This window comes from Thamnophis elegans, chromosome 4 (assembly GCF_009769535.1).
Source record: "Thamnophis elegans isolate rThaEle1 chromosome 4, rThaEle1.pri, whole genome shotgun sequence".
Taxonomy (NCBI): Eukaryota; Metazoa; Chordata; class Lepidosauria; order Squamata; family Colubridae; genus Thamnophis; species Thamnophis elegans.
The window spans coordinates 55,180,734-55,207,305 of NC_045544.1; the positions used below are offsets into that span (position 1 = coordinate 55,180,734).

General features: G+C 39.3%; 1 protein-coding gene across 1 annotated transcript in view; it reads right to left on the reverse strand.

Moving 5' to 3' along the window:
* Positions 1 to 26,572, reverse strand: part of RGS17 (regulator of G protein signaling 17) — an 84,428-nt gene that overhangs the window by 34,515 nt on the left and 23,341 nt on the right.

A 26,572-nucleotide genomic window follows, 5' to 3' on the forward strand; every position in this document is an offset into this window, starting at 1 on the left:
TCAAAGACAAAATTGTGCATGCCAGAAAAATCCCTTTTGTCCATTCAATTACACAAATCAGTTGTTGTATCCAGGGCCAAGGGAAGATGCTTTTTATTGCTAAGGCTGAATTAGAATTAGACCCAAATCCTGCAGACTTCTCTGTCTCAAGCAGTAAAATATCTTGAGATGATCCTGCTTTTGGCTGAGAAAATCTGGTTCTGGTGCATTATTGATTTAATTCTTTATTAAAACAGGACAATAGCCAACAGGTAAAATGGAAAGCAAGGAACTTTAAAATGGATATTAGGATGTATTTCCCAACACAGCAGATAAGAACTGTGGCTTATCCCTCTGAAGATTTAAAAACTTATTTAGTAGATTCCTCAATCGAGCAGGCATTGGACTAAATAGCAAAAGTCTTATATATCACTTCATAATGCTTTACAGCCACCTCTAAGCAGTTTACAGAGTCAGCATATTGTCCCCAATAATCTGGATCCTCATTTTACTGACCCCAGAAGGATAGGAAACTGAGTTAACCTTGAGACAGTTAGAATCAAACTCAGGCAGTGAGAAGTGAGTTAGCTTGCAATACTGCATTCTAACCACTGTGCCACTACCATGGCTCTTGCATGCACCACCCCTTTATAAATTCTATGATTCTATGACTGTCTGCATCGGGATAGGCAATCTACTCCAGGTGATCTGAATTACAACTCTTATAAATTCCAATAGTCAGGAACTATACAAGTGGCATCTAAAACATCCTGGTCTATGTGCTTTCATTTCCTACAGCCAATTCCCATAATTCCTTTTGCAGAAAACTATGATATTACCCGACCTGTATCTTGACTATAGCATCATCACACCAGAAACAGCATCAACTACCGCATTCAAACAGAAAAAAAAAATCATGAATAAAGGGGAAAAAACCTGGAGAAAATTCAACTTGAATACTGATTTGCTTTGAAAAATAAATCTGATTTGATTCAGGTGTTCATACCAAATCATCAGTTTCCGTTAATTTAATTAAGATTTCCAAACTAATCTAGAAAAAGCCATTGTTGTTGCACATACAAAATTATCTAAATTGATTCTAAAGAATCTTATTTGATGATTCAGATCAACTATCCTATTCAATTCGGAAAGCTGGTTTGATTTGAAGATTTGATTGGACCTTTGACTTGAATATCTAAATTAATCTATACTAGTACAGCCTTAGAATTTATCTTCCATTCAACCCTTATTACATTCATTTCCCAAAAGAAGTCAAAGACTGGTAGTGCAGTGTTATTTTAACTCCAGATTAATCCCAGTTACTTCAGAGAGTCCAATTCTCTAATGCACGTGTCCAGTATTAAAATCAAATGTAGTATTCCTACTCAACCTATTTCGCTTCAGTAGGGTAGCCATTGCTCTCTGACCATTTTAAATCAAGCTCTTTCCCCTTTTGTCAATTAGATTCTAAAGAACCATTAGCAAAGCTTGCCAATGCCAAATATGCACCATCTGGCAAACACGAAGAGGTGGTTTTTTAAATGATACTTTTCTTTTTTGAAGTTATGCTACAGCTACACACAAAACCTTTCCTTGACAGAAATTAGCCTTTAAAATCTGTTGGGTTTTCTGTTTTTGCTTCTGCTTCTGTCAGTTTTTATATTTCTCTCCCTTGTTCATTTAATAACACTTTTAATTCAGTATTATAACTGGAATATTTTTTTGGTCCCCTTTAATCCCACTTTGACCCTAACTTTCTACAAAGTGGACAGTTCAAATATCATCATGAAAGTTTTGTAGGAGTAGTCATGTATTGGAGCAAATATTCTTTTTTTCTACTTTTGTATTCTCCTCTTGAAGAACATAACCCAGTACAACATTCCTAGAATGAGAAGACCACCTCTTAGTAATAGAAATAACAATATATGTGTTTTTGACTAAAATTGCCATAAGGTAAAGATAAAGATTCCCCTCGCACGTATGTGCTAGTCATTCCTGACTCTAGAGGGCGATGCTCATCTCCATTTCAAAGTCAAAGAGCCAGCGCTGTCCGAAGATGTCTCTGTGGTCTTGTGGCTGGCATGACTAAATGCCGAAGGTATACGGAATGCTGTTACCTTCCCACCAAAGGTGGTTCCTATTTTTCTATTTGCATTTTTGCATGATTTCGAACTGCTAGGTTGGCAGCAGCTGGAACAAGTAACGGGAGCTTACTCTGTTACGTGGCACTAGGGATTCAAACCACCAAACTACCGGCCTTTCTGATTGACAAGCTCAGCGTCTTAGCCACTGAGCCACCGTGTCCCCTAAAATTGCCATATTCTTTCCCCAAATCAATACTAGTGGAGAAAAAAAGTACTGTAGGGGAAAAATACTCTAGAAAGGATGGACTTGTTATAAAGAAAAATACAAGGAAAACAAGTGGGCACAGAAATGAGAAATGGATTTAAGTAGAAAAACTCTTTAGGGCCTCATATAAGTTTTTCTGGGTAATCTTGATAGTAGAATAAGAGGAGACAGACATTTATTGATTTTTTTCTGTACCATGTGTGGTTCTTTTCACTCCTCCTTGAATTAATTCTCCTCTCAACATTTGCATTTCTCTACAGAAGTGCCAATATCACTTTTATTAAATCAAAGATATAGATTTGTTTTAAAAAGAAAACTTGTGTGGTATCCTTAAGAAGCCTTGGGCTTCTTAAGCCTTGGGATGATATTGTATGGAAGAGGAAGATTTACTCGTGTGTCAATCATTTGGAGCCTTGGGAGCCTTGGGTGATAAGAAGAGAAACAATGCTATCATCTGTCCCAGCCTTAGTCTAAAATTAGGATCGTTGTTAGAAAGGATCACTAAATACTACAAAACAAAAAAGCCTCTTATTAGTCTCTATAAATATCCGTTAAAACAATTTGATATGCTAATAGGAATATGAGATCTCTATTTTAACTAATACATAAAAACCTTTAACCTTAGAATCAAAAATCTCAACAGTTCTGAAAGTATGGCTTATTTGAACAACTTCATTAAAATATGGTTTTGTAATGTCCTAAAGTTATTATGTTCTGGGATGAATATATATCTTGACATTGAGGAAAAGTTTAATATATAGATGCTTACATTCTTTTTGAATGACATTACTACTGACAGCTGGACAATGGAAATGGATTCTTGGTATCTTCTTATTGTTAAGAAAATATCATTACAATAACGTTGTATTGTAATACAATACAATAATGTTGGACAGACACATGTATGGCCCAGTTAATTAATGGACTGAAGGGCTGATGACATTTATGATATTTGAATGAGTGGTCTCTAAATGTTGATTATATATGGACCATTATAATGAAATATTGTCATCGTTTATTGAAACATCTATGTAAAACTGCATGTATGTTTCAGAAACCCTCATATATAATGTTTCAACTATTTATTTCCTGAGCTTCACTTTAATTTACTCAATTTTCTAAATTCATCTAAATTTTGACTGTTATACTACTCAGTGCCTTTGATTAATGGGCATCTTTTACTCTATAATTTATGTACATCCAATTGCAAATGCAAATTAGAATAAAAATGGCACATCGTTATCATTAGTTATGGACTCTCTAACTTAAATTAATTAATTAAATTAATTAATTAATCAAGTGTACATTTATTTGCTGCTTTTTCTCATTTGGAAAATAATTTAAACATTGAGATGAATGCTGCAAATAAGAAGTGATCATGATTTCCTCATCCTTTGAACTAATGTATGTGAAGGAGAGTAGGATTTGTATAATTGTTCACAGACTGAAGTTCTATGATCTTTTCAGTACAAAGTTTTCAGAAAACAATATATCAAAAGAAAGCATCGTAGATGGCTCCAAGCAAGTTACATGCTTGTCACTGTGATTGATCTCAGCTTACTTTTAACACTATTACAAAAGGAATATGCTACCCAGATGTCATACTGTACCAAACTGGAATAACTACAGCAAACAGCTTTTCTTAAATTAGGAATAAGACTTACTTTGACAGCCAGGACACAAGAAAGCCAAGCTGATATCTGCTCTCCTTAGTTTCCCCACTTCAAAAATTAACCCGTTTTAAAAATTGAAGAGTATGAATGCCTATACACACATTGATACTTATTTCAAAATTAGTAAGTAAGATCTTTATTACGGTCAAAGACCAGCAATATACATTTGTTTTTACACTATATTAAAAATACTAACATTAAAATATAATTAAAAGTATTTACATTAAAAGTGGATAATAACATTATGGTCCAAAGATTGTTAAAGGTATGTCCAGTTAATATTTCAAAATAACAATTAACCATTTATCTACAGTGTGCATGTATCAGAGATGAGTTGCTCCCAGTTCAGACCAGTTCGAGTGAACTGGTAGTTGTAATTGGGCCTGGGTCACTGAATCAGTAGTGACGGCTGGTTGGCCATGCCCCCGAACTGGCCCGCTCGGACGTTCACCCTGCCTTGCCTTCACCACATGCATCCACAGAACTGCCTCCTCCTGCCTATACACAGGTAAGCATTCACACTAGCCTAACCCCACTCCCCACCAGTCAGCACCTCCCAAAGCCACCAGCATTGCAGCCCCACCCTGGACCTCCAAGTGGTGGGTGAGGCGGCAGGGGTGAGCTCTCAGCACTTTTCCCATTGGCAGGAAAAATGCTGAGGGGGATCCTTGCTCACCTTTCACCAGCTGCCTGGAGCTCCAAGCAGTGGGGGGCAGCCGGCGGTGAGTTCCAAGCGGACAGATTTGCAAACAAGGTGCAAAGCAGCTCTCAAAGAGAATGAAGTGGGTGTGGTATACCAAGAGCCGCCAGTTCTTTGCAATAGCAGAGGATGGAAGAGATGCCTCTTCTGTTGTTGGCTGTTGCGAAGAAGCAGTGGCTCTGGTATGCCATGCCTGCTTTGTTCTCCGGTCCCTCTCCTTCCCTTGCTCAGCTGCTACCACTGAGGTTCCACCAGGGCAAGTGCGAGGTGCTTGGGTGTGGGAGGGGGGGCAGATCATTCAGTGTTAAGGTAGAAGCAGGGGTCCTACTGGTGGGGGGCACTGCTAAGAATCAGCACCCAGGGATTCTCTGCCTGGCACGCACTGGACTGACTGACTGTGTCACCCTCTCACCCCCACAAACTTTTGGTGCCAGCTTGAGCTGGCAGGGTTTCCCACCCCGAGAAAGGGGGAGAGAGAGTCTCCTGTCACTCAGCTGGCTCGTGATTCAATGGACTGACGCCACAGGAGGGCGGGAAAGAAGCTGATCTTGGGAGAAACCTTCCCTCCTCCTCTTCCAGAGATCCCGTGTGGGGAGAGAGGAGGTGGGCTGGTTTGAACACAGGTAGGCAGTTTGTGGCCAGGGTCTCCTTCACTCGAGGTCGGTGCAGCAAGACACATGTTGTAGCAGCGCCCACGGCACATGCCTGAATGAAGTCAGCGCGTGGGTGGGCAAGTTTTTCTGTTACAGAAATTTACTAGAGACAGTAGAATTCTTTCAAATTTCTTTATACATCAGTTTAAAAATATGCAAGACTACTTTTGCTAACAATACTTAAGAAAATGATGGACCTTGAAGTTGTTTTCTAATGATTTAATTCAAAGGCTAACTCTAACCTATTTCTAATTATTGCACCACTGGTGAGTAATTTCATATTACGAAAGAATTTTTTATATAATTTATGTAATGCTTGAATTTTTTTCTTGAAATGAAAATTACTCACTAATGGTACAAAAATTAGAAATAGGTTAAAGTTAGTCATATATATATATCCCCAGCTTCATGCTTTAAATCCTATTAGTGCATTCAAATTCTACCATATAAATATTATAATTTGCAGGGACATGCAGTCACTAGAGGCAGGGGAGGCGTGGCCTCACCAGTCATGAGGAAAAGGAAAGAATTTTAAAGAATTTTTAAAAAATAATTAAAAAGGCCAAGGTAGTTGCTTCCAGACTCCAAGTCACAGTGACTTTGAGTCTGCTTAGTGTTAACTGTAGGGGGAGGCTAGAGAACTATGGGCCTCCTTTGCATAAGGGATTTTTTGCCTTTTAAGAGTTAAGCAAGGGTTAAAAAGCGAAAAATTTTGTATGCAAAGGAGGCATGTGATTCTCCCGCCTCCTGATCTGTGAGCAGCGAATCATGCCTTGCAGTTGAGCGACTGCACAATCTAGCAGCAGTTGCCTTGCTTGTAAAACACTCCTGTGTTGGAAAAGTTCATGCTCCAAGCAAGTTCAACTCTCCACTTTGCATCGTGGGAACCACCAAGCGCCTTTACTGCAGACCCAGGTATGGTGCTGGGCTGGCTGCAGGCTGGGGCAGCGGGTGGGTGGCGGCATTGGTGGCGCACTTTGCGTCATGGGAACTTCATCGGCTGCTGCTGCCGCTTCCTCCACTGCCGCCGCTTTCCCCTCTGCCCTGGCCACGGCTTATGCTGCGTTTGGAGTGCTGCCCTTGGGCAAGACGCAGAGCCCGAAGTCCCTGCTGGACATCGTGGCATGGCGTGTGGCAGAGAAGTGGCCCTTCCAGCGGGTGGAGGAGCGGTTCGAGCTTATCCCGGAGCCTGTGCAGCACCGCATCGTCTACTGGTCCTTTTCCCCACACTGGCCCTCCCCCTCCCAGTAGCTTCTCCTCCTTTAAATCTCTTTTTGCCCGCTGTCAAGCCGCTTTTTTTCTTTTTGCCTCACCAGCCATAAGCTTCACCACACGTCACTGATATTTTGTCAGATTCCCAATTCTCTGATATTATACTGAATAATAGCACAAATTATTGCATTATTACTATATAAACTATTAAGAACTTCCTCCAATTATAAATACAGTTAAAAACAGTGAATGCATTCAATTTGGATAAAGAAGGTCAAGATTCTTTTAGAATGCTTTCCTTCATTGACTGCTGAATAAACTATGACAAGGATATCAATTATCTCAGAGATTTTCCAATAAATTAGTCTCAATGGGAAATCAACATATTTGAGCTGTTTGCAGCAGAACCAAGGGCAAGCTTCAAATCTGTAATGAGGAAATTAGCTCCAAAAGCAGCTAGGGCTATCAGAATTCAGCATCTTAAAGTCAACATTTAGGCTCAGTGATTTATATTCATCAAAAGACCCAGGGCAGAAAGATTTTTCAAGTCAAGAAAACATAGTAAGATAAATACACAGTAAATAGCCCCAAAGGGCAATGTGAGTCAAAGTTATACAGTAGAAGCAAGTAGAAGCAAGAAGTCCCAGGTTTGTTTCAGATACCATCAACTTGGTATGTGATTGCTAGGATTGTGTCCTCAATAGAGCTCAGTGCTAAGCTTCCATTTTCCTTTCACATGTAAACACTTGAATGATTCTAGAAATTTCAGTATGTTTTTTATAATTACTTCCAATTTTTAGTAAATGCTTGAAGATGTTTCTTCACTGTCCTTTTCTGAACAGTGTACTAGAATTTCCTAAAACTTTTGGGTATTTTTTCAGACCTAAGCAGAAGCCTGTTGAAGATTAACATAAAGAATAAGAATAACTGGGCTTCCTGGGCGGGACTTGCTGATGGAAGCAGCTTAACATAACTGCTCCCGAGTTCCTGGTCGCGTTATCTGTTTAGATGATCGTCTATCAGACATCTGACAGGTACCTTATCCTTCAGGCAAGAAGGGAAGGAGAGAGGTCCAGCTGGGCAAAGTGCCTTTTTGATCTTTGCAGCTTTTATGTCTGCAAAGAGAGGGGGGCCAGCCAAAGGCAGAACCGTCTCCGTGCCGGAATCTCCAGCTGCTTTCTGCAGCACGAAGTAAGAATCCTCCCACTTAGAACAACATTTGAACTATCTGATTTTAATACAAGCAGAGCTCGTATGCGAGAACTTCATTTGTTTATTTAAATCCTAGCTTCATTTTTACAAGATCTTCCTTTGTTAACTTGGCTATTTAAAAAAGCTTTTAAAATGGCGACGATGAGTTCTCTGTAACAATGTTTACCTTTTTAATCTTCTTGTAAAGAACAGCTATAAAACTTCAAAGGAAGGGAGTGACTCACTTTGCCTCATAGCCCGCCAGCAGATTCTTTACTAATTAGTTTCATTTTTACAAGATTCTCTTTTATCAATCTTGCTAATATATATTTCTAATACAGAGACGCTTAAAATGGCGATGAATATGCTGAGCTGTTTCGTTACAATGCTTTTTTTCTGAAACCTTTTGCAAAGTCCTACGGAGTTAATAAAGGGGTGATTTAATACCTCTTTCCATAGCTGCATAGCGGGCCAGTAGAGTTTGATTAATTGCTTGAAGATAAAACTTGGAATGGCCTCAAAACTAAATCCTAATCTGAAACCCCCTCCAGCCCCCAGAAGCACATCGCCCATACCTGGTACAAAGTCGCAGCCTCCACCCTCTATGCCCCCTACTGGAGACTTTCTAACGAAAGAATTTTTCTTGGAAACTTTTAACAGCTTGACTATCAAAGTTGAAGATAACCTTAAAGATTTTAAAGAGGAGATAAAAGAGGAGATAAAAGAACTTAAGCAGGACTTGTATGATAAAATTGATGCCAGGGTTGCTAAAATTAAAGATGATATGCTGGGGCTTGTAACTGTGCTGACAGAACATGTTTCTGGAATTGAAGATAGTCTAGAGGATCTTAACGAAGCTAATACCAACTTGACATCAAAAACAGAGGTGGTGAAACAAAAAGTTGAAAATGCTGAAAAAGAAATTATTATGATACAGTACAGACAAATGGAGCTGGCATTAAGAGTAAGGGGGCTGTGTGAGGATAAACAGGAGAAACTGAAACAGATTCTTTCAGAAACTTTTGATTGTCTGGTGGGAAGACCGGGGTCTAAGTTTGACTGGCAAATCGATAAAGTTTATCGCGTTAACTCTTGGGTGGCAAAGCAGAAGCAGCTTCCTCGAGATATAGTTATATATTTCACTACAAGAGAGCTAAGAAACACGATACTACAAGAGTCTTATAACACCAAGCTCCAAATTGGGGGTCAGGATTTGACTGTTTTGAAAGAGATACCACCTCAAATGCTAAGAGCCAGGAGAGACTATGCTTTTTTAGTGGAAGAACTCAGAAATCGTCAGATACAGTACAGATGGGATGCGCCTTTTGGTATTATATTTACATTTGACAGGCAAAGATATCGTCTCAACTCCGTATGGAAAGCACAAGATTTTTATTACAATATTTTGAAGGCTGGACACCATGCACCATCTGGACCTGGAGAAAGACCACAAGAAGGACAAGACAGACAGCAAACCACACAAGTACCAGATAAGATGAACCATATTTCCCCCCTAGAAGTGCAAGGTGTCATGGAACAAAGACCTAGCCGTATGACTACTAGACGAATGGAAAAACAAGCTAAAAGGCAACAACCTCAACAATCACCGGCCATCGATCAAGGAGTTACAGTAACAAGTCCAGAAGCCGTGGGAGGAGCTAGGCCAAAGGTTAAACAGGCCATGCAGGAGGCTCTAAAAAAGCTTCAGGTAACCAAAGATGACAACTAAGATTTTAACATGGAATGTCAATGGACTGAATTCTCCACAGAAGAGAAAGAAAATATTTCACTATCTTAAACAGTTTAAGAACGACATAATTTGTTTGCAAGAAACTCATATTAAATCAACCGATCAAAAATATCTGATCAACCCAAAACTTGGTCAACATTTTGTAACTTCTGCTATGGAAAAGAAAAATGGTATAGTTGTATACCTAAGAAAAGATATGAAAGTTGAATTAATTTAAGCAGACCCTGATGAAAGATACATCGCGTTAGATTTAATCCTAGAAGGGAAAAAGACATTGCTTCTGGGAATTTATGCTCCTAATCAACAGCAAGACGGATTCTATAGAAATCTTCATGCTAAATTAGTACAGTGGGATTATAGGTTTTGTATACTACTGGGTGACTGGAATGGCGTTATAGATACCAAGAGAGATAAGAAGATTTCTCGCCAAAATACTAAGATGCGAGCAAAGCTACCTAAATCCTTTTTTTGACATGATGGATGATTTTGAACTGAGAGATATCTGGCGAGAAAGAAATGCAGAGGAATATGATTTTACCTTTTTTTCTGATAGGCATCAATCTAGGATTGATTTCATATTAACCACTAATGATTTGCTTTCTAGGGTGAGGAAGACAAAGATTGCTGCTAGGGTCCTTTCAGATCATAACCCAGTCTGGATGGAATTGGGAGGGGTGGTACAGACAAGAAGGTCTTGGAGATTGAATGAAAACTTATTTAGATATGAAAAGTATATCAATGATTGTAAAAAATTGCTAACTGAATACTTTGTTTTTAACATGAATAAGGGTACACCTATGGAATTTGTATGGGATGCAAGCAAAGCGTATATGAGAGGAGTATTGATAAATATAAACAAATCACATAGACATAAACAAGGGGCAAAACGAACAGAGTTGGAGGAGGAAATTAAGAGGAAAGAGCTGGAGTTAACAATGAATCCAGGCGACACAAAGGTCAAGGAAGCAATCACCATATTAAAATCCCAATTTGATATGTTGATCTCTGACCAGGTAGCCACCAGTTTGTTATACGCAAAACATAATACTTTTTGTAATGCAAATAAACCTGGCAGGTGGTTAGCTTATCAGATTAGGAAAAAAAAGAAAATTCGAAATATATCTAAATTGATCTACAAAGGGAAGGAGGTGTGGATGAGATTCAAAAGGCATTTCGGGAATTTTTTACAGAGTTGTATAAGGGGGATAAAATTAATGGTTTAGATATAGACAAATACTTAGATAAAGAAAAAATACCCTTAGTTAAAGAAGAACACAGGCAAAAATTGAATCAACCAATAACCTCGGGGGAAATTTTACAGGTAATTAAACAGTTGAAGTCAGGGAAGGCACCAGGCACAGATGGCTTGACAGCGGCGTACTATAAAAACTTACAGCTGGAAATGGTAGAACCTCTTAGAGAATTATTTAATAAGATTCAAATGGAAGGTAAGGTACCTCCTTCATGGAAGACAGCGTTTATATCTTTGATACCCAAAGAAGATCAAGATACTACTCAACCAAAAAACTACAGACCTATTTCATTACTTAATGTAGACTACAAAATTTTTACTAAAATACTAGCAAATAGGTTAATGCTGGTTATCCAACAATTGATACACGCTGATCAAACAGGTTTTATACAAGGGAGACAGATGAAAAGTAATGTTAGATTAATTATTAATGCATTAGAATACTTGGGAAAGAACAATCAAATCCCTGCTGCGTTCATATTTCTGGATGCTGAGAAAGCCTTTGATCGAGTTAATTGGCAATTTTTGCTGAAGATATTGCAAAAAATGCAGATAGGAGATAGTTTTATACAAGCATTCAAAGCAATATATCAACAGCAAACAGCTCAAATTATAGTTAATGGAAGTTTAACAGAATCCTTTCAAATTGGAAAGGGTACAAGACAGGGCTGTCCTTTGTCTCCACTATTGTTTATTATAACTTTGGAAGTATTATTGAATAAAATACGGGGCTTGGAGGGCCTAAAAGGAATTAAGGTTAGGCAGCAAGAATACAGAGTCCGTGCTTTTGCAGATGATTTGGTCATAGTATTGGAACAACCGCAGGAATCCAGTATGGTTTTAATGAATATGATTAATCAATGTGGTCAAGTGTCTGGTTTTAAAATAAACTTAGGGAAAACGAAAATATTAGCCATAAATATGAATACTAAACAAAAGGAGGATTTAGGAGGAATGTTAGGATGTGAGGTAGTCAAAAAGGTTAAATATCTTGGAGTTAATATTTCAATCTCAAATCGGAAATTATACAAGTATAATTATGAACCACTCTGGCATAGTATACAGATAGAGATGAAAAAATGGGAGAAGTTACATTTATCTTTGCTGGGAAGAATCGCGGCAGTGAAAATGAATATCTTACCAAAATTTTTATTTCTTTTCCAAATGTTACCTACACTTAAAAAAGATGCGAATCTTTTAGAATGGCAGAAGGGTATCAATAAATTTGTATGGGCAGGAAAGAAGCCGAGAGTAAAGCTGAAAATAATGCAAGATATACACGAGAGGGGAGGCTTGAAACTACCCAATTTAAAACTATACTATGATGCAGTGGTGTTGTCCGTAATTAGTGATTGGATCAATTTAACTAATGATAGGATACTGAACCTTGAAGGATATGATCTGGTATATGGTTGGCATGCTTACTTGTTATTTAACAAAAAACTGGACAAAAACTTTAAAAGTCATGTTTTAAGAAATGCTTTACTGCGGGTTTGGAAAAAATATCAACATAAATTAAGTGATAAGATACCTATGTGGGCAATTCCTAGACATGCAATTGAAAATATAAATATAGCACAAAAACAGGATAAAATTACTTATAGACAGCTTCTTATTTTGGAAGGAGGGGCACTACAATTAAAATCCTTAGAGGTATTAAAAGAGGAGAAGGCAGTTCAAACATGGTTCCAGTATGGGCAATTACAGGCCAGGTGGAAAATAGATCAAAAAATTGGTTTTGTCCAAATTGAGGACAACTTATTTAAACAAATAAGAGATCAAAGTTTAATGCATATAAAGAGGATATATAATGTATTAATACAGATAGATTCGGAAACAGAGTTAGTTAAAGATTGTATGGTAAAGTGGGCTCAAAATATTGAAGAACCAATAATGTTGGATACATGGGAAAAAATTTGGGTAAGAAATGTGAAATTCACACAAGCTCAAAACCTGAGAGAAAATTTTTACAAGATGCTCTATAGATGGCATTTAGATCCTAAAAAGCTGGCTTCTATGTATCCGAATTTACAACCCAAATGTTGGAGATGTGGTTCTCTTTTTTTTTTTTTTTTGCAAATATTTATTTTATTTCTTAAAAAAAAAAACACAAATATTTCATCATTTGTCAATCGTTAAGACATTGAAATACAATTTTTGTGTGTGTGCCCCTCCCTCCCTATAGAACATCTTGTAAAAATTTTCTCTCAGATTTTGAGCTTGTGTGAATTTCACATTTCTTACCCAGATTCTTTCCCATGTATCCAACATTATTGGTTCCTCAATATTTTGAGCCCATTTTATCATACAATCTTTAACTAATTCTGTTTCCAAATCCATCTGTATTAATACATTATATATCCTCTTTATATGCATCAAGCTTTGATCTCTTATTTGTTTAAACAGATTATCCTCAACTTGGATAAAACCAATTTTTTGATCTATTTTCCACCTAGCCTGTAATTGCCCATACTGGAACCATGTTTGAACTACCTTCTCCTCTTTTAATACCTCTAAAGATTTTAATTGTAATACCCCCCTTTCCGAGGTAAGAAGCTGTCTGTAAGTAATTCTGTCCTGTTTTTGTGCTGTATTCATATTTTCAATTGCGTGTCTAGGAATTGCCCACATGGGTATCTTGTCATTTAATTTATATTGGTATTTCTTCCAAACCCGCAATAAAGCATTTCTTAAAATATGACTTTTAAAATTCTTATCCATTTTTTTGTTGAATAACAGGTAAGCATGCCAACCAAATACCAGATCGTGTCCCTCAATATTCAATATTCTATCATTGGTTAAATGAGTCCAATCACTAATTACAGATAATGCCACTGCATCATAATATAGTTTTAAATTAGGTAGTTTCAATCCTCCTCTCTCACGTACATCTTGCATTATTTTCATCTTTACCCTCGGCTTCTTTCCTGCCCACACAAATTTGTTGATACCCTTCTGCCATTCTAAAAGGTTCGCATCTTTTTTAAGTATAGGTAACATTTGGAAAAGAAATAAAATTTTTGGTAAAATGTTCATTTTCACTGCCGCTATCCTACCCAGCAAAGATAAGTGCAATTTCTCCCATTTTTTCATCTCTGTCTGTATGCTATGCCATAGTGGTTCATAATTATGCTTATATAATTTCCCATTTGAAGTTAAAATGTTAACTCCAAGATATTTGACTTTTTTAACTACCTCACATCCTAGCATCACTCCTAACTCTTCCTTTTGTTTAATATTCATATTTATAGCTAATATTTTGGTTTTTCCTAAATTTATTTTAAAGCCAGACACTTGACCATATTGATTAATCGTATTCATTAAAACCATACTGGATTCCTGCGGTTGTTCCAATATATGACCAAATCATACCGCAAAAGCGCGGACTCTATATTCTTGCTGCCTAATCATGATCCCTTTTAAACCATCCAAGCCCCGTATTTATTCAACAATACTTCCAAAGTTATAATAACAATAATGGGGACAAAGGACAGCCCTGTCTTGAACCTTTTCCAATTTGAAAGAGTCTGTTAAAACTTCCATTGACTATGATTTGTGCTGTTTGCTGTTGGTAGATTGCTTTAATTGACTGTAAAAAAATTATCGCCTATCTGCATTTTTTGCAGTATCTTCAGCAGAAATTGCCCAATTAACTCGATCAAAGGCCTTCTCAGCATCCCAAAAAATATAAACGCAGCAGGGATCTGGTTGTTCTTTCCCAAATATTCTAATGCATTAATAATTATCTGACATTACTTTTCATCTGTCCTCCCTTGTATAAAACCTGTTTGGTCCGTATGTATCAATTGTTGAATAACCAACAGTAACCTATTGCTAATATTTTAGTAAAAAATTTATAATCTACATTCAGTAATGAAATAGGGCTATAATTTTGGGGTTGAGTAGTATCTTGATCTTCCTTTGGGTATCAAAGATATAAACGCTGTCTTCCAAAGGGAGGGACTTTACCTTCCGTTTGAATCATATTAAATAATTTCTCTAAGAGGTTCTAACCTTTCTAACTGTAGTTTTTATAGTAACCGCTGTCAAGCCATCTGTACCTGGTGCTGTTCCCTGACTTTAATTGCTTAATTACCTGCAGGATTTCCCCCGAGGTTATCGGTTGATTCAATTTTGCCTGTGTTCTTCTCTAACTGAAGGTATTTTCTCCTTTGTCTAAATATTGTCTGTCTAAACCATTATTTTATCCCCTTTATACAGTTCCGTAAAAATTCCCAGAAAGCCTTTTGAATCTCTTCCTGTTGAAACACCTCCTTCCCATCTGTAAATCATGTTAGATATATTTCGAGTTTTCCTTTGTTTTCCTAATCTGATAAGCTAACCATCTGCCAGGTTTGTTTGCATTACCAAAAGTATTGTGTTTTGCATATAATAATTATAGCTACCTGGTCAGAGATCAACATATCAAATTGAGATTTTAATATGTTTAATAGCTTCCTTAACCTTTGTATCGTCTGGGTTCATTGTTAACTCCAGCTCTTTCTCTTAATTTCCTCTTCCAGTTCTGTTTGTTTTAACCCTTGCTTATTTCTATGTGTTTATGTATATTCATCAAGACTCCTCTCATATACGCTTTGCTTGAATCCCATACAATTCCATAGATGTACCCTTATTCATATTCAAACAAAATATCAGATAGTAATTTTTACAATCATTAATATACTTTCATATCTAAATAAGTTTTCATTCAATCTCCAAGACCTTCTTGCCTGCACTACCCTTCCAACTCCATCCAAACTGGGTTATGGTCCGAAAGGACCCTAGCCGCAATCTTTGTTTTCTTGACCCTAGAAAGCAATCATTAGTGGTTAGACTAAAATCAATCCTTGAAAGGGATTGATGCCTGTCCGAGAAGAAGGTGAAGTCATTATCCTCTGCATTTCTTTCTCGCCCAAATATCTCTCAATTCAAAATCATCCATCATGTCAAGAAAGATTTGGGTAACTTTGCTCGCATCTGGTATTTAGGCGGGAAATCTTCTTATCTCTCTTATGGTCTATCACTCCATTCCAGTCACCCATAGTATACAGGAACTATAGTCCCACTGTACTAATTTAGCATAAAGATTTCTATAGAATCTATCTTGCTGTTGATTGGGAGCATAAATTCCCAAAAGTAATGTCTTTTTCCCTCTAAGTTAAGTCTAAAGCATATATCTTCCTAAGGGATCTGCTTCTATTAATTCAGCTTTCATATCTTTTCTTAGTATACAAACTATACCATTCTTCTTTTCCATAGCGGAAGCTGCAAAATGTTGACCAAGTTTTGAGTTGATCAAATATTTTTGATCAGTTGACTTGATATGAGTTTCTTGCAAACAAATTACATCGTTCTTAACTGTTTGAGATAATGAAATATTTTCTTCCTCTTCTGTGAGAATTCAGTCCGTTGACATTCCATGTTAAAATCTTAGTTGTCATCTTTGGTTGGTTGAAGCATTTTAGAGCTTCCTGCATGGTCTGTTTAACCTTAGGTCTAGCTCCTCCCACTGCTTCCAGATTTGTTATTGTAGTTCCTTGATCGATGGCCGATGATTGTTGATGCTGTTGCTTTTTAGCTTGTTTTCTCCATACGTCTAGTAGTCATGCGGCTAGGTCTTGGTTCCATAGCACCTTGCACTTCTAGAGAAGAGAGATGCTCCATCTTGTCTGGTGGTTGTGTAGTTTGCTGTCTATCCTGTCCTTCTTGTGGTCTTTCTCTAGGTCCAGATGGTGCAGGGTGTCCGGCCTTCAATATATTATATAAAAATCTCGGGCTTTCCATACCGAGTTGAGGCGGTACCTTTGCTTATCAAATGTAAATATGATGCCAAATGGTGCATCCATCTATACTGTATCTGACGATTTCTGAGTTCTTCAACCAAAAAGCGTATGTCTCTCCTGGCTCTTAACATTTGAGGTGGTATCTCTTTCAAAACAGCCAGGTCTTGACCGCCAATTTGAAGCTTAGTGTTATAAGACGCTTGCAGTACCATATTTCTAAGCTCTCTTGTAGTAAAATATATAACGATGTCTCGAGGAAGCTGCTTCTGCTTTGCCAGCCAGGAGTTAACGCGGTAAGCTTTGTCAATTTGCCAGTCTAGGTTGGTCCCTGGTCTTCCCATCAGGCGGTCAAAGCTTCCGATAGGATCTGTTTCAGGTTCTCCTGTTTCTCCTCACGCAGCCCCCTTACTCTTAATGCGAACTCCATTTGTCGGTACTGTATCATAATAATTTCTTTTTCAGCATTTTCCACTTTTTGTTCCACCACCTCTGTTTTCAATGTCAAGTTAGCATTGGCATCTTAAGAACCTCTACAGTATCTTCCAGTCCAGAAATATGTTCTGTTAATACAGTTACAAGGTCTCAGCAAGTCGTCTTTAATTTTACCAACCTTAGCATCAAATTTCTCATACAGCTCCTGTTTAAGTCCTTTTATTTCACTTTTAATTTCTTCTTTCATTTCTTTATTTCCTCTTTTCTCTCCTGCTTTAACCACCTCTCTATTATCTCTAACTTATCTTCCATTTTAATTGTCTGTGCATTAAGAGCCTCGCTTAGATTACTCAGGAAAAATTCTTTCGTTAACACATCCCCAGCAGGGGGCGTAGGAAGCGGAGGCTGCAGCTTTGTGCCAGGCACTGAAGATGTGCCCCTGGAAGTAGAGGGTGACGACTTCAAGTTAATATTTGGTTTTGAGGCCATTTCAAAATTTATCTGCCTGCAGTTAATAAAACTCTATTGCCTGAATATGCAGCTTTAAGTAAGGAGGCTGAGTTCCCCTTTATTTTGAAGTTTAAGGCTTGGCAAAACTTTCAGTGAGTAAACATTTGTAACAAGACCGTTCAGCAGATTCATCACCATTTACTTCCAGATAAAGCAAGGTTAATGAAGGAGTAAAATTCTTGTAAAAATGAAACTAAATAAAAAGCTTCTGCTGGCCTATTGTGAAACCAAAACATATGATAAGCAATCTCTTTTGTTTTGAATTCTTGTGAGCATTAAGAAAAAGTGTTCGTTATTACCGGAGAAACCAGCCTGCTTGGCGCCATTTTAAAAGCCTCTAAGTAAATAATTTTTCGGAGGAGAAAATGAAAAGAAGCTAAAATGTTGATAAACAATTATTGTCCACGCAAACGGATTCAGCTCATGATAAGATTAAATCAAACAAAACTTTGAACAGAGTGGGGGAGACCTACTTTGTCCTGCACAAGGCAGTTTGAAGTTCCCAGCACGGACAGCCGTTCTGCCTTGGACTAGCCCCCCTTTCCCTGCAAGCACAAAAGCTGCAAAAATCGAAGAGCATTTGCCAGCAAAACAGTTTCTTCTTTCCTTCTTGCCTGAAGGATAAGAAAACCTGATAAGACGTCAGATGGAAGATCCTCTAAACAGGTACGTAGCCAGGAATTCAGAGGCAGCTGATTTTTTGCTGCCACCACCAGCAGGCTCCTCCCAGAAGTCCGGAGATGTGGTTCTCTTGATGCTACCTATTTCCATATATGGTGGACTTGCCAAAAGGTTAAGGCATTCTGGATAAAAATATGGTGGATTATGCAAAATATCTTTAAAAGAAGGATAAAGTTTACTCCTCAGTTATTTTTGTTAGGTATAAGTACTGACTTTACAGCGGTAGAGACTAACTTGATCCTGCACTTAATAACGGCAGCAAGACTGTTGGTGGCGCAATACTGGAAGAAGGAAGACCTGCCTACAACTCAAAAATGGACATTGAAAGTTACAAATTTAGCCGAGTTGGCTAAAATATCGGCATATCTTAAAGATCACTCAAATGAGAGATATAAACAAGACTGGAAAAAATGGATTGATTATATACAAAATAAATACGGGACCAAGAAATTCCAGTTAGCCTATGGCTTAAGATCAGGAATGATTTAAATTGTTTAAAGTTAGCTTAGCAAGAAGAAGCTAAGATCAATGTAGAGATGGTTATTAATTTCTTTATTTCTTTTTTTCTCAATAGATTTTAGACTGTGTTTGTTAAAAATCTATACCGTGTACAGGTTCTGGGAAGTCGGGGGGAGAAGGTGGGGGGTCAGGGGGGAGGGTGGGGGGAGGGAGGGATATATATTAGGCTAAACATGATGTGTTAGATCTCAATGCAATGTGACTTCACATGTATATTGTTTTTCTTTAATTTTTCTTTAAAAATAGGATAAGCCAAGTACATTAACATATAGTGGAAATACACCAGGGGAGGAGAAGTAGGAAAGAAGAAAGATGGGTAGAGAGGAAGGGAGAGAGGGTGGGGGGGGAGGCGAAAAGGAAGGGGGGGAGCGGTTCTGGAGAGAGGAGTGGTAGAGGGCGAGGGGAAGTAGGGTAGAGGGGGTTGATGGAGGGAAGATAGAAAGTTGGAGGGTGGTGGAAGAAAGAGGTGTATGGAGAAGGGAAGAGGTCAGGGGTGGGTTTCAAAAATTGTTCGAACCTACTCTGTGGGCGTGGCCTCCTTTGTGGGAGTGGCTTGCTGCCCATGTGACCAGATGGGAGTGGCTTGCCGCCCATGTGACCGGATGGGAGTGGCCTGCCACCCATGTGACCTGGTGGGAGTGGCCAAGACAATGTTATTACTAGATATTACTAATTACTAGATATTATTAATATTACTAGATCATTATTAATGCATAGATAACTGTGGGACATTACACACCCACCCACACCCACACCCACAAACTATGACAGTGCTAGGAAAACACCAAAAAAATAAAAATCCCCCTCAAAAAAAGACTGCCAATGAAACCAGTTTTTTTTTTTTCCTAAGCCTAAGACAAAGTCACTGGAATAAAAACCATCAAGGCAATGTGGAAAATTATAAAGGACAGGCACTCACAGAACCATCAACCACCTCAGAATTACCTAAACAAGGAGACGATCTTGAAAACCTGCGAGGCATTCCCCCACCCCATTCCTGGTTGCCTGTAGCCTTGGAAGCTTCCACAGAGAAGCTTCTGCAGAGGCGTTTTTTAAGGCGTTTTTTAAAAAGAAAACAGTCTTCTTGGGAGCGGGAATGGGCTGCACTCAGAGGAGCCGGCGAGTCCCCCCCCCCCAAAAAAAAGACCAGCTGCCCATCTCTCTAAATCCTTTTCAGGATTTTATTTTTTAAAAACGCCTCTCTGGATGATCTTGAAAACCTGCAAGGTTGCTTTGGAAGAGGTTGCTTTGGAAGAGGTTGCTTTGGGAGGGGGAAGACAGGCAGCATTCCCCCACCCCATCTCTGTTGCCTGCAGCCTCGGAAGCTTCCGCAACTTCTCCGCAACTGAGATTTTCTTTATTGTGCAAAGGCTTGCTTTAAAACTGCAGGCTCCCGAGGAGGGGGGCAGGGGGAAATGCTGCCCATCTGTCCCCTTCCAAAGCAACCTTGCAGGTTTTCAAAATCATCTGGAGAGGCATTTTTTAAAAAGAAAAACCCTGCAGGCACCCAGCGATAGAGGCCAGGAGTGGTACCGGCATTCCGGAAGTTAATTACTTCCGGGTTCGCTGACGAACCGGTTCGCACGAACTGGTGCGAACCAGGAGGAACCCACCCCTGGAAGAGGTATATTGGGCTTTTATTTTCTGGGGCATTGTTGACAAGAGGAATTGATGCAATGATTGTTTAATACTGTATGGTGTATACATGTGAGTGTATGAAAATGAAAATAAAATACAACCCCCCACCCAAAAAAAATAAGAATAACTGTAGAGTCAGAGGAAGCCAGTTTGATCTAGTGGTTAAAGTGTTGGATTAGAACCTGGAAGATTGTGAGTTTTAGTTCTGCCTTTGGCATAACAGCCAGCTGCGTGACTATGTGCCAGTCTCTCTCTAAGTCCTAAGAAAATACTGGTGAACTATTTACCAAGAAAACCGCAGGAACTTGTCACTATGGTCACTAGGAGTCAAAGCTGACTTGATAGATCATAACAACCACCACCAAAATGCAGCTACATTAAATTGTAACAACCGTAGTGTAAATCCATTGCTTAGAAAGAGAGTATAATTAATTGAAAAGGCCTCAGGTTCAGTCCCTGGTGTTTCAATTTATAAAGCATCAACTAATAAAATATTGAGTAATAAGTGGCAGATCAAACTGAGCTGACTGAATTAATACTTACTGAACTGAACTTACTATGTTGCACCTTTGTGAGCAACTAGGCTGAGCATAAATACAATGAGAAAGAGAACATTCATTTTTAACCTACATTTAAAGTCCTAGAAAATCTAGCTGAGCTATAAGTGAAGCTCCAACCAACTCATTAGATCACAGAAGCAAATGGCTAGAAAGACAGGGGAAAACATCACTCTAGCACTCTGAAAGAAATGAAGAATTTGCTGCAATTAGACAGAAGTTGACTGATAATTTATTTGTCTTACTAATATCAGGTGATAGCTTTCATTGTGACAAGAAGCAGAGCTATCTATAATTTTCTTCAAATCAAGGCTCTGGCCATTTTTTTTTCCTCAGTATCCATGGTTGCCAAACCTTTGATTAGTTGTTTGACGTACATTCCACAAAAACAACCTGTCTTTGTGAAGTGCACCCTCTTTTGAATGATGGTAACTACACACTTGACATTTCCAAACTGATTTTAAAAAATGAGTAATTTCCGGTTTGAAAATGCTATCTTTAGGATTGGGCCAAATTTCCCAATCTGCTTTCCCAGGTTAGTTTTCTTTTTCTACCAATGTTTGTCTTACCAAGACTAGGTGAGGGAGAAGATCAAGGTAACAGGAGATCAGGTCTAGATCTATGAAAACCTAACAAAGGAGGATTGTGGAGCCCTCTTCTCATTATTATGAGCCACAGTGGTGCAGTGGTTAGAATGCAGTACTGCAGGGACAGATGATCACTGGCTGCCAGCAGTTTGGCAGATCGAATCCCACCATGCTCAAGACAGGGCTGTAAAGCACTATGAAGCAGTATAAAAGTGTAAGTGCTATTGCTATCTGAATTTTGATTATGTGACCATGGGGATCCTGCAATGGTGGTAAGTCACCTTTTAGGGAAGTGGATGGCTAGTATTTCAGGAGACTGAAGGAAACTGAGGAAGGAGCAAAGTCAGGGCTGAGCTGCTGGGGGTTTGCAGGGGTTAGCTAGAACCTCTAGCTAAGATTCTGAACAGTTCAGAGAACCCCCAAATCCCACTCCTGGCTGGCCTTGCCTGCCTCTCCCCTCTCAGGAGTCCCCACACAGCCCCTTTTGGATGCAGGTAAGTGCAGAGTGCGCATGGAGGCTCAGGGAGGGAGAAAAACGGGCTTACTGGAAGTTCAGATGGCCTCCGGAGCCTGTGGAGGCCGTTTTTGCCCTCCCAGAGGCTCCAGGAAAGCATATGGAGCTTGGGGAGTGCAACCTTCCCACCATGGTGTAGGAGGTTGCCATGCCCACCGAGCAGAGAACCCCTTGCTAAAATTTTTGAAGCTCACCCCTGAGCAAAGGTGAAGTTCAAAGTTTAAAAAAGATACAAAAGATATGGAGTTGTAGGTGCAAAAACATGCATGCAGACCTAGGAAAGCATGTAGACCAGGGGTGGGTTCCTACTGGTCCTTGCCGGTCCTTGCGGACCGGTTGGTCGGTAAACCTGGAAGTAATTAACTTCCAGGAATGCTGGCAATGTTCCCTCTAAGGTGCGGCTAGAACTGGCCACCCGCAAAGGACCTCCCCAGACTTGTTTTGTTGAGCACTGGGCGACTGACGGTAGTTTGCGCCGGCTGCAGCCGCTCAAACTAGTGCCAGTAGCCCCGTTTTCAGCAAAGCAAGCCCTGGGAGGTCCTTTGTGGGCAGCCAGTCCTAGCCGCTTGCACCTGGCGCTGCAGCTGAAGTGAACCCCCAAAGCCCCCGCCACCACCAGAATATCTGCTGCCTTCTCCTCCTCCAACAGCACTGCCGGATTTGCCGCCTGATGCTGCAGCTGAGGTGAAGCCACCAAAGCTTCCGCCAGCACCCCCACCCGTGGCAGTGGTGCCTCCTCCCCGCTCGGAGCACCTGAGCTGGGCCCCACGTTATCCCTACCCCTTCCTCCTCCGCCATGCTTTTGAGGAGCCATGAGACCATGGGAGCCAATAGGAAGGCGTCGGAGGGAGCGGGAGCAGGAAAGAAAGGCATCCCGTGTTTTGGCTTCTCAAAAGCACGGCGGCGGAGGAGGCAGTGGGGGTAACGCGGGGCCCAGCTCAGGTGCTCTGAATGGAGGGGGAGGTGCCGCCGCTGCTGCCATGGGTGGGGGCACCAGCGGGAGCTTGGCAGCTTCACCTCAGCTGCAGCACTGGGCAGCAAATGTGGTGGTGCTGATGGAGGAGGAGGAGGAGGAAGAGGCGGCAGCAGTTATTCTGGGGGTGGCGGGGGCTTGTCGGCATCTTCAGCGGCAACCCTGCCCCCTGTGAAAAAACCAAAGATGGAGCAGATCCGCGCAGATGACGTTGCCGCAACATGACTGGAGGAGGAATTCTGGGAGTTGAAGTCCACAAGTCTTAAAGCTGTCAGGTTTGAAGACCCCTGGGTTTTTTCCTAAAGGTTAAGGGTGCAAGGATCTTGTAACTTGACAGCTTTAAGACTTGCATGCTTCAATGCCAGAGTTTCTGAGACAACATGACTGGAGGAGGAATTCTGGGAGTTGAAGTCCACAAGTCTTAAAGCTGTCAGGTTTGATGACCCCTGGGTTTTTTTTCCTAAAGGGTTAGGGGTGCAAGCATCTTGTAACTTGACAGCTTTAAGACTTGCATGCTTCAATGCCAGAGTTTCTGAATAGCTACTTGGACCGACCTAAGTACTAATTCATAATTTCATATCTGGTCACATGGGCAGCAAGCCACTCCCATCCAGTCACATGGGTGGCAAGCCACTCCCACAAAGGAGGCCACACCCACAGAGTAGGTTCCAACAATTTTTGAAACCCACCACTGATGTAGACCGAGGGGTCTGATCCAACCATGCCTGACCAAGCCATGAAGATTGGTTGGAAAAAGAAAAGAAAGTGGCTATCTTAGCAATATATATATGTATGTATGTATGTATGTATGTATGTGTGTATATATATATATATATATATATATATATATATATATATATATATATATATGTATGTATATATATATATATATATGTGTGTGTGTGTGTGTGTGTGTGTGTGTGTGTGTATGTATATGTATATGTATACATACATACACATACACATACACATACATACAGGAAGATTGCTCAAGAGAAAGGGGGGAAATCTTTAAAGTGAAAGAAAGATTACTCATAAATCAGACAGCTTATGGAGATAAAAAGGAAGGTAGGAGATAAAGCATTCTGGATTAACATGTTACTTGTAAGAGATAAAACATACAGCGTGTTCTACCTGCCACTGTATGCCCTGTTTGTGGATCTGCCCCTAGTTTGGGTTCAAGGAAGGTAGACTGTCAAGCATGTTCCAACAACAAAAAGTATCTTTTTGGTTATGTCAGTTGGAGAAAAGATTGAGGAACATTTGTGTGTAGATTGAGATTTAAACAGAGAAGAGTAGGCCAGAGAAGAGTAGGCACAAGAGGTATCAAACTGCTTATACATCTGTATGGTTATAGCTAATGATTATGGTATTTTTTTTCTTTTAAGTGAGTTTAATGGAAAGCTTCTGATTTCATAAATTTATCCTTCAGTTCCAAGTGTTTGTCAAGATACTCTACATGTTTCCTGGTTGCCCAATGCAAATGACTGAATGATGATGGAAAAATAACCTCTAAATTAGAAATCCTAGCTTGTGTAGAGCATGCTTGGAGTTAAATAAGCTGTGGTTGTGCTTATGATCTACTGGCTACCTTTTGCCCAAAGCTACCAGCTATCAACAGCAGGAAATTGTAAGAGAGATCAAGCTGAATCCGAGGGAGGGGCCAAACGCATTATAAGTCATGAGTCCCTGTGTGACCACAAGAGATCTAAGTCTAGCCCACCTTGAATGTTTGTCTTATCTCCTGCTCATTTTCCTTGACCATTAGTTGGTCAGATTCTTATAGAGACCTTAAGCTTGCAATAAATCTTTATACTCATTTGAATATAAAGTGATCTGATTTTTCCTGTGCTTGACAAAAATGCTGCATATGTTATTGCTGTGACTAAGGTAGGAAGTTAGTTTATTCCTTCTTTCTCCGTCTTACTGAAAAAACACTTTGTTTATGATGAGCAGTAAAAGTCAGTAAGTATAGACTCATCTAGGGCAGGGGTGGGTTCCTGCCAGTTCTAACCTCTTCTATAGAAGATGTTCCACAAATCTACAGTGCCGTTTAGAACCGCCCCTCTCCCCACCCGTCCGCACATCATCAAGATGAAGAGCGAGAGGAGGAATTGTGGGAGTTGAAGTCCACAAGTCTTAAAGTTGTGAAGTTTGAACACCCCTGGGGATTTTTTTCTAAAGGGTTACGAATGCAAGGGTCTTGTAACTTGACAGCTTTAAGACTTGCGTGCTTCAAATGCCAGTTTCTCAGCCAACATTTTGGTTGCTAAGCAAGAGCATTGTTAAGTGAGTTTCACCATATTTTACAAGTTGGCCACGCCTACCCAGTCACATGGCTGGCAAGCCACTCTCACCCAGTCACATTGCTGGCAAGCCACACCCACAAAGCAGGCCACACTTACAGAAGAGGTTGTAAAAATTTTTGAAAACCACCACTGATCTAGGGCGACCCCAGTATATGAAAATACAAAAATAGATTGAATAGTGATGATTTGCATAGAAAATATATATCTCATAGAATGGCTATGAAATAAATGAATGATAACAGAATAATAATCCAAAATAAGTAACAGTAGTCTTTCTTTTAGCAATTCATTTAGTGACTGTTTGCAATGACAATGGTGATGAAAAGTGACTTTTTAAACTGGACCAGGTTAATGTCCTTTTTTTTCTTTTACCCCTTGTCTATTGACTACTACTTCTCTTTTTTGCATTTTGTATAATATTGCTTATTCCCAAAAGGTAATGATGTGATAGATTATATGTACATTTTTTCTTGTTTAATTTGCTACTGTTATATATAGGCTAAGTCAATTTTAACATGCATCACAGCAATGTAATATTTCCAAGTTTGATATAACTGATATTTTTAAAAACAGTTGATATTTCACTGCCAAATTTAACAGTTGGAAATAGTTAGTGCTAATTTTTTCTGATTTTGATAACCACATGAAAGAGCAGTGATATACAAATACACCTGTCTATACAATCTCTCTTTTTTTCAATCCTTTTTTTGGATGTGATGTAAACTGAGATCATGTAGTGAACACAATTTATGGCAGCTTGGTTACAATTTCATGGGACAGTTGTCCTAGTTTTGATGAAACAAAATGGAGAAGATAACTGGGTCCAATCAGGTGTCATTCCATGTCTTGTCCATTTCTGTAATGTAGTGTTTCTTAACTATAGCAACTTTTAAAATGTGTGGATTTCAACTCCCAGAATTCCCCGGCTGGCCTTGCAGGGAATTCTGGAAGTTGAAATCCACATTTTAAATTTGCAAAGGTTGAGAAACACTTTATTAGAGAAATGGACAAGACAAGGAATGACAGTTACCTGATTGGACATTCACTAAGTGGCAACTTTAAAATGTGTGGACTTCAACTCCCAGAATTCCCCAGCCAGCAAGGCTAGTGGGGAACTCTGGGAGTTGGAAGTCCACACATCTTAAAGGTTGAGAAACATTGACTGTGTTCATTGTTCTAAAATAATGCATTTTGCTTTTATCTAAAATCAAGCTGCATGATCATCTGCATGCCAGGAAGGCAATAATGTCAATTTGGGTGCATATCTGCTCACATACTTAAGGAAAGTTATGTGCTATTGATAAGTAATA